The sequence below is a fragment of the Coregonus clupeaformis genome, chromosome 36, assembly GCF_020615455.1.
Source record: "Coregonus clupeaformis isolate EN_2021a chromosome 36, ASM2061545v1, whole genome shotgun sequence".
Taxonomy (NCBI): Eukaryota; Metazoa; Chordata; class Actinopteri; order Salmoniformes; family Salmonidae; genus Coregonus; species Coregonus clupeaformis.
Window position 1 is genome coordinate 27,592,042 of NC_059227.1, and position 26,038 is coordinate 27,618,079.

At 41.7% G+C, this 26,038-nt stretch overlaps 1 protein-coding gene across 2 annotated transcripts in view; it reads right to left on the reverse strand.

Annotated features, from left to right (window-relative positions):
* The window catches only part of LOC121552696 (leucine-rich repeat and fibronectin type-III domain-containing protein 2), a 157,984-nt gene extending 137,989 nt beyond the window's left edge, over window positions 1–19,995 (reverse strand). For both annotated transcript variants that reach the window (XM_041865705.1, XM_041865704.1), the window contains exon 1: window positions 19,317–19,995. The gene's annotated coding sequence lies outside the window, so the exon portion shown is untranslated. The remainder of the gene's footprint in view (window positions 1–19,316) is intronic.
* Between the last annotated feature and the right edge of the window lie 6,043 nt (window positions 19,996–26,038).

Sequence of the window (26,038 nt, forward strand, 5' to 3'; positions counted from 1 at the left end):
GGGACCAAACAATTGATTCCCATTTAAAATATTATTTTCCCTAACCCATAACCTTAACCCCAAACCCCTAACCCTAACTCCTAACCCTAACTCTAAGCCTATTTCTAACCCTAACCTCTAAGCCTAAAATAGTATTGTTCCTTGTGGGGAGCGGTGAAATGTCCCCACTTGTCCCAATTTTCCTAGTTTTACTATCCTTGTGAGGGCTTCTGGTCCCCACAAGGATAGTAAAACCTAAAACACACACACACACAAACACACAGACACAAAATGTGGGCCATGAATAGCAACCATGTGTTTCTTCTTTACAGACGTATGTAGGTTGAATTCTCCACCATTAGCTTCACTTCAAAGCACTTTTTTTTTTGTGCTGCGCTGGTCCTCTGGGCTCTTCCGTCCTCTTGTCAGGCTCGCCTGGCATGAACGGCTACGCAGTGAACGGGAGATCAATTACACAATGAAGCTGTGTGAGAAAAATTGCCATAAAAAGGTAATGCTCTGGATAGAGTTATCCTCCACAAAAGCCAGCTAATTAAGGATGCTAAGTATTGAACGTTTCAATGATTAGCTCTCAATTGTTGATATAGTAAGCAATTGTATCCATTGAGGAGATTAAGAGAAAACATTATCATTACCTATTTTTTTTATACATGCTTCTTCACATGCTTCTTCACGAGCCAAATTCAGTAACAAGGTTGAATGAGATTATCCTTGATGTCTTTGAGAGAGGAAGTAGTGCCATTCATTGCCTTAATTATTTAATGAAGTTAACACAACATGCTACAACTGGAGCAGGGGAAACCAAAGGTTTTGAGGCCACTCATCCCTCATACAATGGCTGAGGATGTGCAAAGAACAAAGTCATGCGGGGCCACATGGAGAGAGAACAGGGTGAATTATGTACATGTGGAGAGGAGACAGAACTCTCTAAAGGCAGCTAAGCATTTCTGACAGGTGAACAATGTCAGGAGAAAACAATGGGAGGTTCGCCAACATCCTCCCAGGGAGGTGACAACAATAATCCTGAGCATAAACTCTGCCAAGGTCTGCCTGCTACTACCCTGACGGGAGGGGAGGAAATATTCCAGCTACTCCCTAAGGAAACCGCTCGAGCTACCAGGCAGTTACGATAAATAGGGGCCAATGTAGTTGCCAAGAAGCCAGAGTTGCATTGCTGTTTGAGGGCGTTATCTTTACACAGCCCTAATAGAACTATTCATACATCACAACGGTGTGTGTGTTTGTGTATTTGTGTGTGTGTGAGTGTGTGTGTGTGTGTGTGTGTGTTTTTAAGAGTGTATCCGCGACCTTTAGAAATCCAATAATTGCCTAACAACATTTCTCCCCGATATAAAAGCTTTATGTAAGATGAGAGTGCTATCGAAGAAGGGGAATAATTTCAAAACAAACCCAATCTTGACCTTTCGGGCAGTCATTTTATGATATAATATTATGGTGTTATATAGAGAGTTTTCAAAGACAAGATGTAAGGTATATCTGCAGGAGACCCATGCTGAGTTCTAGTCATTTTAGCGTCAGCAGCAGAACCATGCTAATCCTGCTGTTCTCCCTCCCACTACACACTCCCAAAGCGCTTATAATTGATCCTCTGGGACACAGCTGTGTGTGTGTGCGTATGTGTGTGTGTGTGTGTGGGTGTGTGCATGCACGTGTGCATTCGTGAGTGAGTGCATGTGTGTTTATGTGAGTGTGTGTACTTTACAATAGCTTGACTTTTTGTTCAACTGTATACAGTATTAGTAATAAGACCAATACTGAGCTCCCTGTCCTAGTCAACAAGTTCTCACTGCAGTTGCTGCTCTGTATCGTTCCATTTTGAAGGTAAGGGTTAAGTTTAGGAACTTATTCCCAATGGTTAAGGTAAGGGTTAAGGTTTGAGACAGGGTTCAAACCCCAAAATAAAAAACCAGTGTCCACGACTGGGATCGAACACGCAACCTTCTGATCCAGAGTCATGGGATTACGCCCATTAACCTGGTCAACAAAGCACAAGCAAAACCCAAGCCTACTTGATGATAATAGAGCTCAGGACATGGATAGACTTCCAATTTCGACATCAATCTTAAAAGACTTGGCTGGTACTATTAGGAAACCGCTATGTCTAACATATGGGCATAAATGTGAAAATAACAAACTTTCCCTTTTCCCCTGCATTAAGCTACTGTAGTAGCCAACATATTCTACCTATACGAGAGAGAGAGAGAGAGAGAGAGAGAGAGAGAGAGAGAGAGAGAGAGAGAGAGAGAGAGAGAGAGAGAGAGAGAGCGATGAAGAGAAAGAGAGTAAGAAAGAGGTGAGTGTTCACGTCAAGAGAGAGAGATAAAGAGAGAGTGTTCGGAGAGCGTTCATGTGGAGGCGTCGTCCCCTTAAGCATCTCCTTACACATTCAGATCACATTCACTCAGCATGCAGTGAGCACGCCGAGGTGTTGCAGCAAGCAAGGAAATGAGCAGGGCCGATGTGAGCCTCTAATTGGCTCAAGGTGCATGGAGCAGCGTGAGGCAGAAAGCGGGTCAGCTGTGAAACACTGACACGGACACAGTACCCCCTCTCAGATAGGGCCCTGTGTTAATGAAAGCCTCTTGCGCAACACCGAGTAACACTCCTCTCTTTCTTCCCCCATTTCCTGCTTCTTGCTCATTCCCCAGCTCTCACTCTCTGCAGCCTCTCATCTATCATTTTTCATTCTCTCCTCTGTCACTCTTTTTCCATCATCTCACTCTCTCCTTGTTTCTTTCTCATCATACGTTGCTCAATGATTCATGAGTAAGGCCCTCTCTCACTCTGTATCACTTTGTCGCCCTCAGCGCCTCCTCTTTACCTCACTCTGCACCCCCCCCCTTCTCAATCTTTCTGCCCCTCCTTGTTTGCTCTCTTTGCAGTGTCTCTTTCTCCGATCTCCTCTCTTCTCTCTCTGTGTTTCTCTACTTCTATTCCATTTCTTTCCCTCTTTAATTAAGCCTTTCTCTATGTCTATTTTTGCATGGGGGTATAAAGCTCATAAATGAGTAGGGCCATTGAGTGGCTGAGGTCTGGCCCTCATTGCAAAATGAATCTTTAGAAAATTACACAAAGGCCAACTGGAGCTCGCCGTAAATCTGTGGCTTAGAGTGTTTCATTTCGGGCCACAGTGGGGAAGAGCTGACACAGGGCTTCTTCTCTGGCGGCTGAGAGAGACACACAGCTCAATTTATCTATTTTTATGTCTTTACTCCCGTTCGCCATCTTAGTATCCCACTGGAGCTAACAAGTGAGACAAACGCCTCAGGTTACACTTCTGATACGCAAAACATTAAAACTGGAATCCTTAAAGACGGAATCCATAGTGGTGAAACTGCTACGTTCGTTTGTGATATTACAGCAACAAAGACGCTACTTCAAACAATTAACACTGTTTAATTATTATTGCCCATCATTGCAAGCGCCATAGAACAGCAGAGTACGTACAATTTATTTTTTTAACCTTAATGCTGAAGTTCCTCTCCACCATTTAATAAACAAAACTAAAACAATAACAAATGCGCCTGAGGCGGCCAGCGGCGCTGTTTCTCCTAATGCGAATTTCAGCTTTTATGGTGAAACTGCGACGTCCGTTTCCGATATTACAACAATAAAGAAGTTACTGGAAACACTGAACACTGTTTTGTCCCTAGGATATCATTGCATGCGCGATAGAACAGCAGCATATGAAGAGTTTATTTCCAAAATGATATATCTACCAATTTTTTACATTTGTGTTTTTTCATCAGAAATGATTGCTTATGTGTGTGTAAAATATTACTGTCCTCAGATGTTTTATTCATATATTTTAGATGTGTATGAAAATGTTTTTGCCAAATGCTATATATTCATTGTTTAGCTGGAATGGAATGTTCCTATCCTGTATATTTGACTGTGATATGTGGTTGTCTCACCTAGCTATTTTAAGGTGAAAGCACTCGTGAGCAGCTCTGGATAAGAGCATCTGCTAAATGACTAAAATGTCAAATGTAAATGTTTTACATATACAGTGTATTTCATATTACTGTATGGATTTTTATATATATGTACTGTATATGAAGCTTATTTATCTGAAATGTTGTGAAAAAAATGTTTTACATCCCTGTTAGTGAGCATTTCTCCTTTGCCAAGATAATCCATCCACCTGACAGGTGTGGCATATTAAGAAGCTGATTAAACAGCATGATAATTACACAGGTGCACCTTGTGCTGGGGACAATAAAAGGGGACTACAGTGCATTCCCAGTCCCTGCCGCTGAAAAACATCCCCACAGCATGATGCTGCCACCACCCTGCTTCACCGTAGGGATGGTATTGGCCAGGTGATGAGCGGTGCCTGGTTTCCTCCAGATGTGACGCTTGGCATTCAGGCCAAAGAGTTCAATCTTGGTTTCATCATACCAGAGAATCTTGTTTCTCGTGGTCTGAGTCCTTTATGTACCTTTTGGCAAACTCCATCTTTAATCGTAATAAGAGAACATGTAGGCAGCAGTTTACTCAAAATGTTCTCGCATTAAGTATGTGTCTAAATCTTGCAAATGTTCCAAGCTATTTCAGGCATGTACAGGTATAATTCAATTGAACAGATAACAATTGAAAAGTACCAGTAATACATGTTTGTCTCTGAAGAATTCCTGGCATTGTTTGACCTCAATTTCCAGAGACACTCAGTGCCTTTTATGCAGTGAAGTAATTGATATAGCCAGGTGTGTAAACGATGTGATGGAATGCATGCTGCGAGAAGAAAGCAGCACTATAGGAGCACTGGAGGACTGTGAGGCTTCACAGAGAAGGGGGGAGGACAAGGATGATATCTTAATCAATTACCAAAACAGGAAACGCAGGCAGCAAGGCCTGTATCATACAGCCACACATTTCCACTTGTCAAAACAACTAAAGAGGACCAGAAGAGAAGAGGAGAAGATATAAGTCTGGGCATATTGTTCAGTATATAATTATGTTGGGGCTGGTTTCTAACTCTCTAAGCGCTGACCTGTCAGTTGTGGGATTGGGTTGTCCATACAAGAGAGGGATCAGAGAATCATGAATAAACACATACATAAGGAGTGGATTTGGCTTTGGGCCCACTTTGGCTATGCACAGACAGGTTTGAGACAGAGAAATTATGACATTTAGTCCCACGATTGAGCTTTGATCAGCTGCAGACATAAGCCACTGGGCACACCACGTCATTTAATTGTGGAACTTTGGGTAATATTTGGTTGAGACGTTTATCAATGAGATTTCAACCTTTATTCACCTGCTCAAAAAGACAGCCAGAAGTTTGTTGAATTCCCAAATGTGTTTTCACTATGCTTTCAACCGTCTAAAAGCACAACCAAATTCCAATGGAAAAACAATGTCGGATTTTTGGTTTAGTTGTCATCTAAATGTGTCATTGCTTAGCTTTCAACCATTTAAAGCACAACAAAGTTCAAATGGGAACACAATGTCAGATATTTTGTATTTACACACCAACTTAATGTGCTATCACTGTGCTTACATTTAACATTTAAGTCATTTAGCAGACGCTCTTATCCAGAGCGACTTACAAATTGGTGCATTCAACTTAGGATAGCCAGTGGGACAACCACCACTGGGGAAGGGGGGGTGTAGAAGGATTACTGTTAGACTATTCCAGGTATTCCTTAAAGAGGTAGGGTTTCAAGTGTCTCCGTAAGGTGTTCAGTGACTCCGCTGTCCTGGCGTCGTGGGGGAGCTTGTTCCACCAATGGGGTGCCAGAGCAGCGAATAGCTTTGACTGGGCTGAGTGGGAACTGTGCTTCCGTAAAGGTAGGGGGGCTATCAGGCCAGAGGTGGATGAACGTAGTGCCCTCGTTTGGGTGTAGGGTCTGATCAGAGCCTGAAGGTAAGGAGGTGCCGTTCCCCTCACAGCTTAATCTAATAGCACAACCAAATGACCTGGATTGCAGTTGAGATTACATTAAAAGTAAATAGTGCAAGTGATCAATCCTGTTTAAGATTCTGCACAGATTATTGCAGTAATTGTGAAGATCTCCACAGGCCTGCGACCTTTGCATGCTATCTTGAACATGAATGCTTTCTATGATTACATAAGAAGATATTTAGTAAAAGTAACCTCAAAATGTGGCCATGGATGTATGTTATTCATTTTAAGGCTGAATAAATACTGTTACATATGTTTGTAAGATCGCCTTAACTTCAGTCTATTGACTGTATTACTAAAGTAATATTGAATTGTTTTTGGTTGACAACGCAACCAAATATCAACATTTAAAGGAGATGTAATCAAATGCTTGGATAGTTTCTTCTAAGCCACTTGCTTAATCCTATTATTTAACTTAGATTGTTGGTTGAGATGGAGACGTGAATCCAACATCAATTATTAATTTGTAGACAAACTGACATTAAAGCCAAAGTCAGCGGGGCACAGATGGAACTATCCAAGCAGAAGACACATCACCTTCAGATGTTGATATGTGGTTGCACTGCCAACTAAACACAATTCAATATTTATTAACTTGAAGATTACATTTTTAATCAACCACAGCGTGACACCCTAGGCCTATGTATATTGTCTATTTTTAGCTGAACCCTGGGTTGAATTGAAACAAGAGCTTTGAACGTTTCTTCAAGTGCAGTGGCAAAAACCATCAAGCGCTGTGATGAAACTGGCTCTCATGAGGACCGCCACAGGAAAGGAAGAACCAGAGTTAGCTCTGCTGCAGAGGATAAGTTCATTAGAGTTAACTGCACCTCAGAATGCAGCCCAAAGAAATGCTTTGCAGAGTTCAAGACACATCTCAACATCAACTGTTCAGAGGAGACCGCATGAATCAGGCCTTCATGGTCGAATTGCTGCAAAGAAACCACAACTAAAGGTCACCAATAAGAAGAAGAGACTTGCATGGGCCAAGAAACACGAGCAATTGACATTAGACCAGTGGAAATCTGTCCTTTGGTCTGATGAGTCCAAATTTGAGATTTTTGGTTCCAACTGCCGTGTCTTTGTGAGACGCAGAGTAGGTGAGCGGATGATCTCCACATGTGTGGTTCCCACCGTAAAGCATGGCGGAGGAGGTGTGATGTTGTGGGGGTGCTTTGCTGGTGACACTGGCAGTGATTTATTTAGAATTCAAGGCAGACTTAACCAGCATGGCTACCACAGCATTCTGCAGCAATACGCCATCCCATCTGGTTTGCGCTTAGTGGGACTATCATTTGTTTTTCAACAGGACAATGACCCAAAACACACCTCCAGGCTGTGTAAGGGATATTTGACCAAGAAGGAGAGTGATGGAGTGCTGCCTCAGATTACCTGGCCTCCACAATCACCCGACCTCAACCCAATTGAGATGGTTTGGGATGAGTTGGACTGCAGAGTGAAGGAAAAGCAGCCAACAAGTGCTCAGCATATGTGGGATCTCCTTCAAGACTGTTGGAAAAGCATTCCTCAAGAAGCTGGTTGAGAGAATGCCAAGGGTGTGCAAAGCTGTCATCAAGGCAAAGAGTGGCTACTTTGAAGAATCTCAAATATAACATATATTTTGATTTGTTTAATACTTTTTTGGTTACTACATGATTCCATATGTGTTATTCCATAGTTTTGATGTCTTCACTATTATTCTATAATGTGGAAAATAGTAAAAAAAAAAAAAGATAAACCCTTGAATGAGTAGGTGTGTCCAATATTTTGACTGGTATTTTATATAAACCCTGGATTGCTGATGCTATATGTATTGACCATTGAGAAGCTTTGAAACAACAGGAGCAGTCCTCCTTAGGAATTAATGGAATTCTACAGTATTTCAATTAAATGTTTCAAAGACACAATTACATGTATTTAAGTATTTGTTGTTGTTGTTGTAGTAGTGGGGACAGTAACATGAGTAATCTCTCAAAATTATTCTTTAATGGAAAATGTTTTAATAAATTTCTTCATTTTACATTTGTATGTTTAGCTCACTTAATATAATTTTAAAGTATACATTAAGGAGTCTGTAATATAATGAATGTGGTAAAAATGAATGTAGATTATTAATAAATACATTTATATAGCTTCCAAAATATTGTTTACACTGGTGGGGGAGTGCCAAGATGGAAGCACGGTGGCTTCAACACAGCACCCCTATCTGTCATCTAGTGTATATATACAGTGGGGAAAAAAAGTATTTAGTCAGCCACCAATTGTGCAAGTTCTCCCACTTAAAAAGATGAGAGAGGCCTGTAATGTTCATCATAGGTACACGTCAACTATGACAGACAAAATGAGAAAAAAAAATTCAGAAAATCACATTGTAGGATTTTTAATGAATTTATTTGCAAATTATGGTGGAAAATAAGTATTTGGTCAATAACAAAAGTTTCTCAATACTTTGTCATATACCCTTTGTTGGCAATGACACAGGTCAACCGTTTTCTGTAAGTCTTCACAAGGTTTTCACACACTGTTGCTGGTATTTTGGCCCATTCCTCCATGCAGATCTCCTCTAGAGCAATGATGTTTTGGGGCTGTCGCTGGGCAACACAGACTTTCAACTCCCTCCAAAGATTTTCTATGGGGTTGAGATCTGGAGACTGGCTAGGCCACTCCAGGACCTTGAAAAGCCACTCCTTCGTTGCCTGGGCGGTGTGTTTGGGATCATTGTCATGCTGAAAGACCCAGCCACGTTTCATCTTCAATGCCCTTGCTGATGGAAGGAGGTTTTCACTCAAAATCTCACGATACATGGCCCCATTCATTCTTTCCTTTACACGGATCAGTCGTCCTGGTCCCTTTGCAGAAAAACAGCCCCAAAGCATGATGTTTCCACCCCCATGCTTCACAGTAGGTATGGTGTTCTTTGGATGCAACTCAGCATTCTTTGTCCTCCAAATACGACATTTTGAGTTTTTACCAAAAAGTTATATTTTGGTTTCATTTGACCATATGACATTCTCCCAATCCTCTTCTGGATCATCCAAATGCACTCTAGCAAACTTCAGACGGGCCTGGACATGTACTGGCTTAAGCAGGGGGACACGTCTGGCACTGCAGGATTTGAGTCCCTGGCGGTGTAGTGTGTTACTGATGGTAGGCTTTGTTACTTTGGTCCCAGCTCTCTGCAGGTCATTCACTAGGTCCCCCCGTGTGGTTCTGGGATTTTTGCTCACCGTTCTTGTGATCATTTTGACCCCACGGGGTGAGATCTTGCGTGGAGCCCCAGATCGAGGGAGATTATCAGTGGTCTTGCATGTCTTCCATTTCCTAATAATTGCTCCCACAGTTGATTTATTCAAACCAAGCTGCTTACCTATTGCATATTCAGTTTTCCCAGCCTGGTGCAGGTCTACAATTTTGTTTCTGGTGTCCTTTGACAGCTCTTTGGTCTTGGCCATAGTGGAGTTTGGAGTGTGACTGTTTGAGGTTGTGGACAGTTGTCTTTTATACTGATAACAAGTTCAAATAGGTGCCATTAATACAGGTAACGAGTGGAGGACAGAGGAGCCTCTTAAAGAAGAAGTACAGGTCTGTGAGAGCCAGAAATCTTGCTTGTTAGTAGGTGACCAAATACTTATTTTTCCACCATAATTTGCATTTGGTATTTTTCTTTCTATGGTAGCAAGATCTTATCTATTGTTGCTACCTTTCTATTAAAATGTATTGCAGCGAGATCATTTCTTTCTTTTGGGATATGAATACTGAGTATGTCCACATCACCGTCAGACCATTTTATTTGTAAACTACACGATAATGTAAAAGTTGTATTTTTTTTTTGTGATCCAATACGTAATATAGTACACTTATCATAATTTGGTTGTAATCCAGAGTGGCTTGAAAAAGTATCTAGATCCTCTATGAGGCTGTGGAGGGATCCAACTTGTTGATTTAAAAGAAAACATGAATCATGAGCATACAATGACGCCTTTGTTTTTAAGCCCTGGATTTCTAGCCCCTTGATATTAATGTTGGATCTGAGTTTAATAGCTAACATTTTGATGGCTATAATAAATAGATATGCCGATAGTGGACAACCTTGTTTTACTCCTCTTGACAGTTTAATACTTTCTAAGAAGTAGCCATTATTTACTATTTTACGCCTAGGGTTACTATACATAACTTTAACCCATTGTATAAGAGATTCTCCAAAATTGAAATATTCCAGGCATCAATATATAGATCCAGTTGTACTTGATCAAAAGCCTTTTCAAAGTCAGCTATGAATACCAGGCCTGGTTTCCCAGATCTTTCATGGTGTTCTATTGTTTCCAGTACTTGTCTTATATTATCTTCAATCTATTGCCCACGTAAAAAACATGTCTGATTAGGATGAACAATATCTGACAATACCTTTTTAATTCTATGCACTATGCATTTTTTTTGCATCACAACACTGAAGTGTAAGGGGCCTCCAATTTTTTTAAATGGACGAGATCTTTCTTTTTACCACTTCGGTCCTGTTTCAGTAATAATGACATCAGGCCTTCTTTTTGAGTATCTGATAATCTACTAATCAATAGGAGAGGTTAAAACATGCTAATAATGGTCCTCTGAGTACATCAAAAAAGGTTTGGTATACCACAACTGGTATGCCATACGGCCCTGGAGTTTTCCCGGACTAAAAGGCTTTAATTGCATCAAGAAGCTCCTCCTCTGTAATTTGGCCTTCACATGGGTCTTTCTGTATGGCTGTTAATTTTACATTATTAATAGAAAAAGAAAACATACAATTAACTTTAGTCAGTGGAGATGGAGGAGACTGAAAGGAAAACATATGCTTAAATTACTTTGCATCCTCTTTTAAAATATCGACTGTCATTTTAACACATTTCAGTAAAAAAAATTTGGTTGCATTTCTATGTTGGAAATTAAAAAATAATTTGGTGCATTTTGCCCCATATTCCATCCAGTTCGCTTTATTTTTTATAATATATTACACTTGATCTTTCTTGAATAATTTCCTCCATTTGTTTTTGTTTTTCCTATAACTTATTCTTATATCTGTACGGCTAGTCCTTCTATTTCCTTTGTTAATATGGACTCTTTTGTCCTAAATTGCTTTTGTTTTAGAGATGAGTATTGAATTGCATCGCCTCTAAAGGTACATTGAAAAGTGTCCCATACAATAAGGGGATCTGCTCTACCTAATGTATGTTATGTCGGAAAAAGTTAAAAAAGATGTTATTATCCAAAAGGCTTTCATGAAATTTCCAATATCGTCGCCCACGTGAAAATTCTGTAAGAGTAATGTATACAGTCCCTTGCAAAAGTATTCATCCCCCTTGGCATTTTTCCAATTTTGTTGCATTACAACCTGTAATTTAAATAGATTTTAATTTGGATTTCATGTAATGGACATACACAAAATCGTCCAAATTGGTGAAGTGAAATTAAAATATAACTTGTTTCAAAAAAGTATAAAAAATTTATAACGGAAAAGTGGTGTGTGCATATGTATTCACCCCCTTTGCTATGAAGCCCCTAAATAAGAGCTGGTGCAACCAATTACCTTCAGAAGTCACATAATTCGTTAAATAAAGTCCACCTGTGTGAAATCTAAGTGTCACATAATCTGTCACATGATCTCAGTATATATACACCTGTTCTGAAAGGCCCCAGAGTCTGCAACACCACTAAGCAAGGGGCACCACAAAGCAAGCGGCACCATGAAGACCAAGGAGCTCTCCAAACAGGTCAGGGACAAAGTTGTGGAGTACAGATCAGGGTTGGTTAAAAAAAAAATATCCGCCATGGAGCACCATTAAATCCATTATTAAAAAATGGAAAGAATATGGCACCACAACAAACCTGCCAAGAGAGGGCCGCCCACCAAAACTCACGGACCAGGCAAGGAGGGCATTAATCAGAGAGGCAACAAAGAGACCAAAGATAATCCTGAAGGAGCTGTCCATATGACCACTTTAAGCCATACACTCCACAGAGCTGGGCTTTACGGAAGAGTGGCCAGAAAAAAGCCAATGCTTAATTAAAAAAATAAGCAAACACGTTTGGTGTTTGCCAAAAGGCATGTGAGAGACTCCCCAAACATATGGAAGAAGGTACTCTGGTCAGATGAGACTAAAATTGAGCTTTTTGGCCATCAAGGGAAATGTCTGGCGCAAACCCAACACCTCTCATCACCCCAAGAACACCAACCCCACAGTGAAGCATGGTGTTGGCAGCATCATGCTGTTGGGATGTTTTTCCATCGGCAGGGACTGGGAAACTGGTCAGAATTGAAGGAATGATGGATGGCGCTAAATGCAGGGAAATTCCTTTTATTTATTTCACCTTTATTTAATCAGGTAAACCAGTTGAGAACAAGTTCTAATTTACAACTGCGACCTGGCCAAGATAAAGCAAAGCAGTGCGATAAAAACAACAACACAGAGTTACATATGGGGTAAAACAAAACAAAAAGTCAAAAATACAACAGAAAATATATATACAGTGTGTGCAAATGTAGCAAGTTATGGAGGTAAGGCAATAAATAGGCTATAGTGCAAAATAATTACAATTAGTATTAATACTGGAATGATAGATGTGCAAGAGATGATGTGCAAATAGAGATACTGGGGTGCAAATGAGAAAAATAAATAACAATATGGGGATGAGGTAGTTATGTGGGCTAATTTCAGATGGGCTGTGTACAGGTGCAGAGATCGGTAAGGTGCTCTTACAGCTGATGCTTAAAGTTAGTGAGGGAGATAAGAGTCTCCAGCTTCAGAGATTTTTGCAATTCCTTCCAGTCATTGGCAGCAGAGAACTGGAAGGAATGATGGCCAAAGGAGGTGTTGGCTTTGGGGATGACCAGTGAGATATACCTGCTGGAGCGCAGACTACGGGTGGGTGTTGCTATGGTGACCAATGAGCTAAGATAAGGCGGGGATTTGCCTAGCAGTGATTTATAGATGGCCTGGAGCAAGTGGGTTTGGCGACGAATATGTAGTGAGGACCAGCCAACAAGAGCGTACAGGTCACAATGGTGGGTAGTATATGGGGCTTGGTGACAAAACGGATGGCACTGTGATAGACTACATCCAATTTGCTGAGTAGAGTGTTGGAGGCTATTTTGGAAATGACATCGCCGAAGTCAAGGATCGGTAGGATAGTCAGTTTTACGAGGGCATGTTTGGCAGCATGAGTGAAGGAGGCTTTGTTGCGAAATAGGAAGCCGATTCTAGATTTAACTTTTGATTGGAGATTCTTAATGTGAGTCTGGAAGGAGAGTTTACAGTCTAACCAGACACCTAGGTATTTGTAGTTGTCCACATACTCTAGGTCAGACCCGTCGAGAGTAGTGATTCTAGTCAGGTGGGCGGGTGCCAGCAGCGTTCGATTGAAGAGCATGCATTTAGTTTTACTAGTGTTTAAGAGCAGTTGGAGGCTACTGAAGGAGTGTTGTATGGCATTGAAACTCGTTTGGAGGTTTGTTAACACAGTGTCCAATGAAGGGCCAGATGTATACAAAATGGTGTCGTCTGAGTAGAGGTGGATCTGAGAGTCACCAGCAGCAAGAGCGACATCATTGATATACACTGAGAAAAGAGTCGGCCCAAGAATTGAACCCTGTGGCACCCCCATAGAGACTGCCATAGGTCCAGACAACAGGCCCTCCGATTTGACACATTGAACTCTATCTGAGAAGTAGTTGGTGAACCAGGTGAGGCAGTTATTTGAGAAAAAATTAGGGAAACCTGTTTCAGTCTTCCAGACATTTGAGACTGGGACGGAGGATCCAGCTTATTCCAGCTGGACAATGACCCTAAGCATACTGCTAAAGCAACACTGTACGGGGAAACATTTAAATGTCTTGGAATGGCCTAGTCAAAGCCCAGACCTCAATCCAATTTGCGACGGGAGACATATCGCCTAGATAGGGAGCCGCCAGGAGATCTGTGGTCTGTGGTGGTGTAGGGGTTGCTGCCCACCTCCATAGGTGAAGACTCGGAAGCAGGGCGGCTTCCATAGCTCAGATGGGGTGAGCGTTGATGCTCCGGTAGGTGTTGGGAATGCTGTCTCTCTCTCAACATGTCATCAAGACGGATGGACGTGGTGATGAGGGTATCAAGGTCCATCTCGTAATCCCGACATGCGAGTTCCGTCTTAATGTCCTCCCGTAAGCCTCTGCTGAAGGCTGTGTGCAGAGCACGCTCATTCCAGCCGGAAGACGCCGCCACCATGCGGAAGCTCAGAGCGTCCTCGGACACGGGCCCCTCTCTCTTTTGTAGATGGAGGAGATGCTCACCCCCGTCCTTTCCCTCCGTGGGATGATCAAACACCGCCCTGAACCTAGCGAGGAAGGTGGGGTAGGGAAGTGCCACTGCCTCCTCTCCTTCCCAGACTATCGTAGCCCAATCCAGCGCCTTTCCTTTAAGAAGCGAAATCACCAGCGCTATCCTGGCTTGGTCAGATGGATATGCCCCAGGCTGACGCGCCAGATAAAGGGAAACCTGTTGCAGGAAGCCTCTACATTTAGTAGTTTTAACGTCATAGCGCTTCGGTAGGGCGAGGGTTCCCGCAGGAGTGGGTGATAGCACGGGAACAGGTGGATTGGGGGCACTCGCCGCTCCCTGAGGTGGAACCGGAGAGCTGGGCAGATTATGCAGAGTTTGGAGCACTTCCTGCATGGCGGCGTTCAACTGGGCAAGCTGCTGCTGGTGCTGGTCGAGGCACTGGGAAACTCCTGCTGCATCCATTTTCATTTGGTGTGTGATTCTGTGACGAGTACTGAGTATACAAAGAGGCAGGACGCAGACGCAGGAATTAACAAGGTCAAGGTTTACTTAACAATGACAAAGAGAAATAACAAAGATAGAGTAAACGACACAAAGCTAAACAATCACACACAACATCATCCAGAACAGTCCAGGGCTAAATAGGGGTGGTGATGAGATGATGAGGTGCAGGTGCGCTGGAAGTGATTAGGGTGCGTTGGGTTTCCATTCTGGTGTTGCCGAGGTGCTGCGCTCAGACCGGTGGCTCAGTAGACTGGCGAATCAGAGCGCCGGAGGGGAGCAACAGGAGGAGACGTGACATCTACAAAGTATTGACTTTGGGGGGGGGGTGAATAGTTATGCACGCTCAAGTTCTGTTTTTTGGTCTTATTTCTTGTTTGTTTCACAATAAAAAATATTTTACATCTTCAAAGTGGTAGGCATGTTGTGTAAATCAAATTATACAAACCCCCAAAAAATCAATTTTAATTCCAAGTTGTAAGGGAACAAAATAGGAAAAATGTCAAGGGGGTGAATACTTTCGCAAGCCACTGTATGCCAATTATTTGATGGTCCAGCGATGTTGTTGCTCTTTTGAAATGCATGCTAAGTTTTTCATGGAGAACGATTTAAATTAATATCTAGCCAGATTGTTGCTATCAGATGACGCTACTCTTTGTTATTTGTTCCAACCATGCTACAACGAAAACACATTACTTGAAGGCCTTTAATAACACCATTTATGAAACCAGTCATGACACCTTCATGGGTGTTGCGGTATTAAAGTGTTAAAAATGCCTTATTTACAGGAGGAATTTACACCGTCAAGAAAAGTGGTAACTCACTATAACTTGGTATATGGACGTTGTGGGAATGCTTGTAGCTGAAAAACTTGCGAATTAGTAATTTTTTTGTCCCATGTTACACCTGATCTCAGGCATGTTGGCCAGCATTTTTGTAGTAATGTGTGTGTGTCCCTGTGGTTGGTGTTGTGGTTTAAAACTCTAATGCTTTTTTCATGGTTTTAGTGCTTAGCACATGTCCCACGGCGATGCTATTGTTTCCTTCTGCTGACGGGCCTGTAAAATTCTCTGAAATATATTTGGCAAAACAAAGTGGCAGTAACCTCTTTCTCTGGCAGGTTAAGAGTCTGCCAGTCAGGAGTGCAAGCTGGGTGGAAGGAAAAGGAAGGGGAGGAGGTAGAGAGGCAGAGAGGGTGAGAGGAGATGAAGAAAACAACAGCGATACAGTGTGGTGATAGAGATTAAACAAGAATGAGAAATATGACGAGAAGGATGAAGAGATAGAGAGAGGCACGCCTAAGGCCTATGTCACCCCCCCAATCCCCTACACAAACACACACACAACCCACCCTCCCTTCACACACACACACACACACACACACACACACACACACACCCCACCCTCCCTTCACACACACACACACACACACCACACACACACACACACACACACACACACACACTGACACACAACCCACCCTCCCTTCACACACACACACATACACACACAGTCCTATTTCTCAGCCCCTCCGTTACACCACACAGCAGTGCATGCATTGAGCTCTCTGTACTGTGCGTCCCAGTGTACTGTGCAGGCAGCTAAGGATGGGGCTTAGTGTGCGTCAGCCAGAAGCATGGTGACATATGTGCCATTATTTATAGCCAGCAGATCCTCTGAGAGGCCCAGCCCAGGGGCTGCTTAGAGAGGTGTTATTTGAGAGCCCAAAGACCTGCCTGACTGGGCGCCATCCAACCCAACCCGCAGGACATTTCACAATGAATACTGAAGTTCTTCTTGAAAAATAAAGTAATTCAATTCAATTCAATAGACCAATAATGACAACTGCACAAGGAATCAAGTATCCTTACGAGAGTGGTTGTAATGTAGTCATTTGAACACAATTATAAGAATATGTGACTGTTTACAGAGCTACTGTATTTACAGTGTATTAACAGAGGCTCCCAATATACTGATGGGAGGAGGGGATGGATTCATATGGAAAACATGAGTTAGCAATACAGATGTTGTGCGATAAAGAAAATCAATTCCCAGGTGGTTGCAACTATATTGCATGTTTTGCAGTAAAGAAATAATGCACATATTCAATGTTGCCTACCTTAAATGTAAACAAAACTCAAGTGGGGTACCTAATATGTGATTACCAAGAGATTAGCAGTTTGATTGGTCTAAATCCAGCATTTGTTTTACACACAAGACAGCATACATTTTAAATGACGGAATATGGCTCTAGTCTTATTGGCTGTCACTGGTTAACCCCTCCACAAGTCAATTAGGGGCACGTCTCTAATCCCTGTGAGGCAAACACCATCTCTTAAAACAGTGTGGTTTGCAGTAAGCACTACAGCGAGGTTCCCTTTCCTTCTGTATGGCCTGGCGTGATGTGGTAGTGAGCTCTGGCCATGAACAGCTAGCTCCACCAGGGAGGGAGTTAGTGTTCCTGCATGCACAGCACAGGTATTAAAGCTATTGTTGGCCGTGTATTCGCAGGGCTTTCGTGCCTCTGTAAACCACTTCACACAGACTGACCAACCCATCTGTGGACTGACACACACAGCTTTGGCAGGACTGCGAATCTAGGAGCAGTTCTACCACTATCTTAGAACCAGAACTGTAGGTTTGGAGAACATGTTGTGGAAGGTGCTCATTATTTTTCTTCACACATTCTTGAACTTGTGACTGCATGGCGTTTGACGAGAGAGGCAAGGTCATATACAAGATACTGGACACAGAAACATGCAAATAGTGTCGAAGAGTTCATCTGACTCTGGGGAAGTAGATAAAGGGCTTTAGTATTATGTCCCATAGAAATGCATTGAATAACACATTCATAAATGGAAAATAAGACAGTCAAAAAATGTCTCATAAGGAATAAGGTTTTGAAGTGTCTGTCCTATGTCTAGGAGATATAAGAAAGCTCAGGAAAACTACCTCCATACTTCCATTCATTTTTAAAACCAGTACCGGTTACCGTCAGACGAGTCCTGGGACACTTGTGGGGGTCGTAGAGCAAAAAGGAAAAACGTCATCATGTTCGTGAGAATCTCCTTTTTCCACAGTAGGGTCACATTCGTTTTTAGGCCAAACGGTTCGACGCTACAAACAGAAGTTGGCACATCAACGGTACCGACTTCAGAAGAGTCCCGTGGGGCTTGTAGTTTCTAGGCCAAACCATTCGGACGCTACAGATGTGTTCGTGAGAAGAACTATTTTCGGATGTCTCGTGGTCTTACAAACACCGCTGTAGCTTGGCCACCTTCCATCGCAGATGCGGAAGGCCACCATTGGTGGATGTGGTGGATTGAGATGTAGCCCATGCAAAAAACAGATATATCTAGCTTAAATTGATGGATTTCGATGGGGATTTTTTTTATTATGTTACTTAATTTATTTAACATTTTATTAACATAGATTTATAGACGGTATTGTAAAAATCCATACCGGTATGTGGATCCATACCTTAAAATACAATATATCGGCCAGCCCTACAACCTTTGCTAAAAATCACGTTAGAATGATCAAAATTTGACAAATTACTTTACAGGCATGTGCAGGCATAGGCATGTGCAAATTGGACAAATGACTTTACTTGCATAAGTGCTTCAAATGGAGAAAATAAAGGAATGGGCTACATCAATACCCAACACATTTTTGTGTTTATTTTCAATGGTGCTCTTTCCATCCACACCACTAAATGGAACCCATCCTTTTCAGGATGACTCCACACTTTGAATCAGATTGCTTTCCCAGAAGTACTTCAATATGTGAAATAGGGAGTCATTTTCAAGAACTAGTGAATCCTAGGGCTACTCTGCATGTACCATAAACACACTATCCAGTAGTGTTGCTTTCCCAAGTTGACTAATCCTATTTAATGGATGGATGAAAGGTAACCAGAAATTCCAGCCATGCAAGCAGTTCACTCTTGAGTCTGGGCCGCATGTGTATTATGCATGCATGCACAGGAGAGTGTAAGATTTGTGCATATGTTAAGATCAGAGATGGCTCCAAATTGTTAACATGCCCAGATAGTCAGTAACATGCTCATGCATTTAGAAATGTTCGCTAATCATGCAATAACATCAGTTTATCTGCATTGGGGTCATGCTAAGAGAACAATCATGTCCAACTTCATTCTTCAATCATATGTCCCCTAAAAACGTATACTTGTATCTTTGCATTTCAATTAAATAATCGAACATCTGAATGAATATGGGTATTGTTATCTTACATTCGGGTTTGATCATGGGTGTTGAATATCAGTTAATGTTTCAGGCTACAGTAGCCTATCCATGGGGCATGCATGCGACTAGGTTAGGGGCGCGGGTGAAAAATGATATAATCCAGAAGTGTATCCTAAACAACAACAAGAGTAATTCCATCTAACATCAAAATATTTTGCCAATAATGGCACCAAGATTTGCCACATATTAATAGAAAATGTTGATAATAATTTACTATGAATAAGGGCATGAGAAAGTATGTTTAGACAGATTAACGGACTTTTCAATGTGCCATTCTAACGACTTGATAATGATGAAACCTCAACGAAAACGGACAGGTGCTTTTCTTACCATTCATGGCAGGCGTTTGTCCATCGTGTATTCTACCAAGGAGATGATGCATCTTCGGCGTTCTTATTTTCACTTCACCATTATTCCAAAATTGTTTTTAATTTCCAATATAGGCTAGCCTACTGAAAGCAATCCCGACCTTATTTATCACCGGCTCGCTCTGTGGATAGTGCGCGTTCCAAAGCGACCCACTCAATGCGAGACAACCGCTCCAGTCTCTCAGCAGTTTGAATATCGGGGACTATATTGGTGCAGCGAATCTGGTCAAATGTAGGCTATATTGAGTTAATTCAATCAAAATCAAACGCTCACTCAATTTTACAGTAGGCCTATATTTCTGATGTATCGTAATTCGTCCTCACTTGAATCGATTCCCATTCTTCGTTAAGATACTTGAACAATATCATATGATTAAAAACATACCAGGACAAATGTATTGAAACGCAATAGCCTACTGTTCGATTCAGAATGAGTTGATTTTTGGCAACACACCTATACCGGATAATTTTGCGCTCCGAGCAAAACCTTGTAGAAAAGAGTAGCCTAATCCTTTGCTACAATCACACAAGCTGTACACCGCGGCAAAGAGGGGATAACGCAGAGCAGCAAATAGCTGGTTGAGGTATCTAGGAGGCACAACCAGCCTGCGTCTCGGTAACCGCAGGAGAGAGACAGGCAGTGAGAGTGCTCATTCACCCGCAACAACACTATTATAGCCAGGTTTCCATCTAAATTTTGACCAACATTGACCGCATATTGTGCTTTATCGTCCTCTTCGTCGCACATTCCATATAACCACATTTTTTACAGCCTAATGAACTGATAATTGGGTATATAGGCGCGCGTTCAGAAGAGGGTGCCACATGCCTGCGTTGAAATGTCACATTTGGAGTCATAGTTACAACATTAGTCCTAGATATTGGAATATAAAGAGATTCAAGATTGAACATGCTTGCATGCAACAGCCCAATACAAAGTGATTTTCGGTTCTCCGTAAAATTGCGAGGGCGACACACAGGCCACTTGCCAAATGTCTGAGTCAGAGTTTTGCAATATAATTTAATATGCCACTTGCATTATTTGTGTTTTAAAGTGGCCCAGTTTAATTCTTTATACCCTCAATCATAATGTTCTTCTTTCATAAATACCAAATAAGGGTTATTTGGCTTGTAGGCTAACCATAGCATATTTTGGTATTTAGACCGCTTGACTTTTTCCACATTTTGTTACATTACAGTTTTATTCTAAAATGGATTAAATCATTTTTTCCCCTCATCAATCTACATACAATACCCTATAATGACAAAGCAGAAATTGTTTTTTAGAAATCTTTGCAAATTTATAAATAATAATATAAAAATACCTTATTTACATAAGTATTCAAGCCCTTTGCTATGAGACTCGAAATTGAGGTCAGGTGCACCCTGTTTCCATTGATCATCCATGAGATGTTTCTACAACTTGATTGGAGTCCACCTGTGGTAAATTAAATTGATTGGACATGATTTGGAAAAGCACACACCTGTTTATATAAGGTACCACAGCTGACAGTGCATGTCAGAGCAAAAACCAAGCCATGAGGTCAAAGGAATTGTCAGTAGAGCTCCGAGACAGGATTGTGTCGAGGCACAGATCTAGGGAAGGGTACCCAAACATTTCTGCAGCATTGACGGTATCCAAGAACACAGTGACCACCATCATTCTTAAATGGAAGAAATTTGGAACCACCAAAACTCTTCCTAGAGCTGGCCACCTGGCTAAATTGAGCAATCGGGGGAGAAGGGCCTTGGTCAGGGAGGTGACCAAGAACCCGATGGTCACTCTGACAGAGCTCCAGAGTTCCTCTGTGGAGAATTGAACGTTTATGGTGCTATAAAGAACTGTTCCCTAAAGTTCTACAAAGAACCATAAAAAAATCATTTTTGTTTGTTCTTTATAGAACATTTATGGCGAATGGTTCTATAAAGAACCATTCTCCATCTCAAAGGCTCTACAAATAACCTTTTGAAGAACCATATAGGGTTTTTTATTCTGGTTTGCCGTATTATTTGCTAAAATTCCATAGGTGTTATTATTATGTTCATTGACAAGTTGAATCAGGTTTTCTAGCTATGGGACAGATGGGGGTCACTGAGAAGAGAATGGAGAACCACTGATTTAGTCAACATTTCTTAATTGAAGCAAGGCCTTACTTGAGTCTTTCACAAGACACCATAACTGGCCATGTGCAGTGAAAAGTATTTGCCCCCTTTCTGATTTTCTCAATATTTGTGTATTTTTGATACTGAATTATCAAATCTTCAACAAAACCTAATATTAGATAAAAGGAACCTGACTGAACAAATAACACAACAATTACATTTCATTTATTTCTTAAACAAAGTTATGCAACACCCTGTGTCCCTGTGTGAAAAAGTAATCGCCCCCTTACACTCAATAACTGGTTGTGCCACCATTAGCTTCAATGACTCCAACCAAACACTTCCTGTAGTTGTTGAACAGTCTCTCACGTTGCTGTGGAGGCATTTTGGCCCGCTCGTCCAAGCAAAACTGCTTTAACTCAACAACATTTGTGAGTTTTCAAGCATGAACTACTAGTTTAAAGTCCTGCCACAACATCTCAATTGGGATTAGGTCTGGACTTTGACTATAGGCCATTACAAAACTTAAAATGTGTTGCTTTTGAGCCATTGTCATGTAGACTTCATTGTGTGTTTTGGATCATTGTCTTGCTGCAGGACCCCGCTGCGCTTCAGATTCAGCTCACAGACAGATGGCCTGACATTCTTGAATTCTCTGATACAAAGCAGAATTCATGGTTCCTTCTATTAATGCCAGACTCAGTAAGTGCAAAATAAAATAATACACTTTCTATTTTGGTTTATATCTCTCAAATAAGAGATATTAAGTCTTAATTTTACATATTGAGTCCTTTGACACCACAGCACTGGAAATACCAGAGCTTTTTTCAATTCCCCCCCCCCCCTTCAGGTTTGTTTACATTTTGCAGCTGATTTCTCAGCCAGGCGACATGATGACGTAGGGCTCGAGTGTAGCCAAGATGTAATCTCGCTCACGTGATGAGTGATGTTTACAATTCAACTGTCACTCTGCCGTATTGCCGTTTAGCCTTGCAGTCAATCCAGTCAGACTATAATCCAAGATACTGGTAAGAGTACTTTTTGGAATAAAACATTCAATTATTTTATGTAATTAGCCATCATCCATTATATTGTACACTTTGTTCTGTTCTGGAAAATTGCTAGTTTCTGCCAACCTGTTCTGCATGTTCTGTAGTGTTTAGCTGTGTTCTGCCTGTTGGCTACACTAAGCAACTAGCTAGCTGGCTAAATTAGTTAGCTCACTAGCTAGCGAGCAAACGAACAGTTAGCTAACGTTAGGCTCGTTGTAATCAAAAATTGTTGTTTTCATTTCATGTATTAGCAAAACATTTGGTCAAATTTCTGGTACATGTAAATGTACTAGGCGGATAAAGAGGATCCTGATTCTTGAATGATTGCTTTCAGGAGAATCTGTTGCCTGAACATGAACATAGGCCTACGCAGAGAGGGAAAGCCAGAGGCAGAGGTCCAAGGGTCCGTGGAGGGTTGGGGGGGTATACAGAAGATATCCCTATTTGGTAAAAGACCAAGTCAATATTATGGCAAGAACAAATCAAATGAGCAAAGAGAGATGACAGTCCATCATTACTTTAAGACATGAAGGTCAGTCTATACGGAACATTTCAAGAACTTTGAAAGTTTATTCAAGTGCGTTCGAAAAAACCATCAAGCGCAATGATGAAACTGGCTTTCATTAGGACACAGGAATGGAAGACCCAGAGTTACCTCTGCTGCAGAGGATACGTTCATTAGAGTTACCAGCCTCAGAATTTGCAGTCCAATTAAATGCTTCACAGAGTTCAAGTCACAGACACATCTCAACATCAACTGTTCAGAGGAGACTGTGTGAATCAGGCCTTCATGGTCGAATTGCTGCAAAGAAACCACTACTAAAGGACACCAATAAGAAGAAGAGACTTGCTTGGGCCAAGAAACACGAGCAATGGACATTAGACCGGTGGAAATTTGAGATTTTTGGTTCCAACCACCGTGTCTTTGTGAGATCTCCGCATGTGTAGTTCCCACCATAAAGCATGGAGGAGGAGGTGTTATGATGTGGGGGTGCTTTGCTCGTGACACTGTCTGTGATTTATTTAGAAATCAAGGCACACTTAACCAGCATGGCTACCACAGTATTCTGCAGCGATACGCCATCCCATCTGGTTTGAGCTTAGTGGGACTATCATTTGTTTTTCAACAGGACAATGACCCAACACACCTACAGGCTGTGTAAGGGCTATTTTACCAAGAAGGAGAGTGATGGAGTGCTGCAACAGATGACCTGGCCTCCACAATCACCCGACCTCAACCAAATTGAGATGGTTTGGGATGAGTCGGACCGCAGAGTGAAGGAAAAGCAGCCAACAAGTGCTCAGCATATGTGGGAACTTCTTCAAGACTGTAGGAAAATCATTCCAGGTGAAGCTGGTTGAGAGAATGCCAAGAGTGTGCAAAGCTGTCATCAAGGCAAAGGGTGGCTATTTGAAGAATCTAAAATATACAATATATTTTGATTTGTTTAACACTTTTTTGGTTACTATGTGTTATTTCATAGTTTTAATGTCTTCACTATTATTCTACAATGTAGAAAATAGTAAAAATAAAGAAAAACCCTTGAATGAGTAGGTGTTCTAAAACTTTTGACTGGTAGTGTAGAGACAAGGGCCCATGTAAAGAGCAGGGCAAGAGGATCAAACAGAGCCAGGGGAGGGAACAGGGGGAGAGGTAGAAGGGGCAGAGGCAGAATCTGATCATCATCGTCAAGATAGACGTGCACAGGTGGAGGTTTGTAAGCCACATTACACCATAATTGATTAGTCTAAACCAAATCTAGACCAGATTGTCAACTCTGGTACTCATGTCAACCAGGAAATATAGCTCATTTTTTAAAACTAATTAACTTTAGGTGTATCATAAACAGCTGTCGGAGAGAGAGAGGCATGGTGTCTTGATGATAATGCTGGAGAGGACACCAGGATAACTTTTTGATGTGGTCCACCTCATCCAGGCTAACCAGGGAGGTGGTGGAGGTGTGGGGGGAGGCCCTCTTTCGTGCACCTGTGGCAGGTGTAGTGAAATGCCAACTGACATTGGGAAGAAGTGCTGTGGTGGGGAGCCAAATACCTGCATCAGTGCAACGCCACACACATACACTTACTGCCTGGAGCCTGGACATCTAAGGAACATCAGGGTTTATAGGAATGATCTGTTAGCCCTGGATGAGAGCGAGGAATTTGGAGAAGACCATGAGGAGTACAGGCATGCTGCCTACCTGCAGTTCATCTGTTGGCAGCATGGCATGCTTCGGCAGGGCCACAGAATTGTTATTCCAAGCTGCTGCGTGTGGGACATGAGAGATGCTTTCCCTGACCCTAATGGCCAGTATAAAGGATTCACTCCTGGCAGACTGACCTAGAGAATTCTGTCCATGTATTTTGAACTGTTTTGTTTGTTCGCTAACTGTAACCCACTGTTTAATAAAAACAACTGATGTTACAGACAAATGTTGAATATAGTCTAAGTGCAAAATTATTGATTTGTTCCACAAATAGTTAAACATTTTTATATGAAACAGAATCATAGAACGAATAATTTGACGGTGTGTAACTACATTTATTTAGACATAAGACAACATTGATCAGTGACAAAGTATTCATAAGGTATATTTACAGGTGGATTGAGTAGAGGGGACTCTACAATACATTATCCATAACATGAGGTTATTAACAATTACTATTTATAAGCAAATGAGATCTATTTAATTGAGTAGAGGGGGCTGTACAATATCACAATGTACAATAACATAATGGTGGTTATTTGCAATTGTTATTTACAAGAAACTATAGGAACTAATTGTTAGCTATTGGTATTCATTGTGTATGTGTGCTAATGCATGCATGTGTGTGCTCATGTAGACATGGGGTTTCCAGTCATTGCAGCTGTTCAGATCCTAGGGAAAGGGGGGAAAAGATACATCTAGAAACACTTTGTTTGACCCTACTGTTTTAAATCTTATCACTCATACCTAGCCCTCGGCTGATATGTGCCTGAACCAGCTCCTGGATGGGTGGTGGTGGAATGTCAGGGAGAAGGCCAAGATTCCTTGGGTCACTGGCTACACGAGGGATGATCCTTGGTATTCCTAAATTGGATGCCAACCTCTGTCTGACCACACCTGCTTGCAGCTCAAGGATGTAACTGTAGGGTTTTGGGGTCTTCTTCGCAAGCACTGTCCATATTTTTGAACTTTTTTGAACGTGTCTGTAGTAGCTGAGGGTATAGAACACAGAACAGCAAAGAAAGAGTAATTAGTATTACAGTATCAAGATATAACCAATAGGCAGTAAAATGTGCTGCTGCATTGAACAAGTTCGGGCAGGTTATGGTTGTTACCGGAGATGTACATCATTATCTGCATGCGCATAACAGGGGCGAGTGCCCAGAAAGGAACGGAAACAGGAATCACTCACATCATGTTGCCAGCTTTGTTCCTCAGAGCAGGCCTCTCTCGATGTTGATTGTAGTCCAATGCTGCCAGGAGAGTCCTGGCCTCATATACGGGTGGTGTGAAGGCGAACCTCTTGCTGGCATACATCAGAA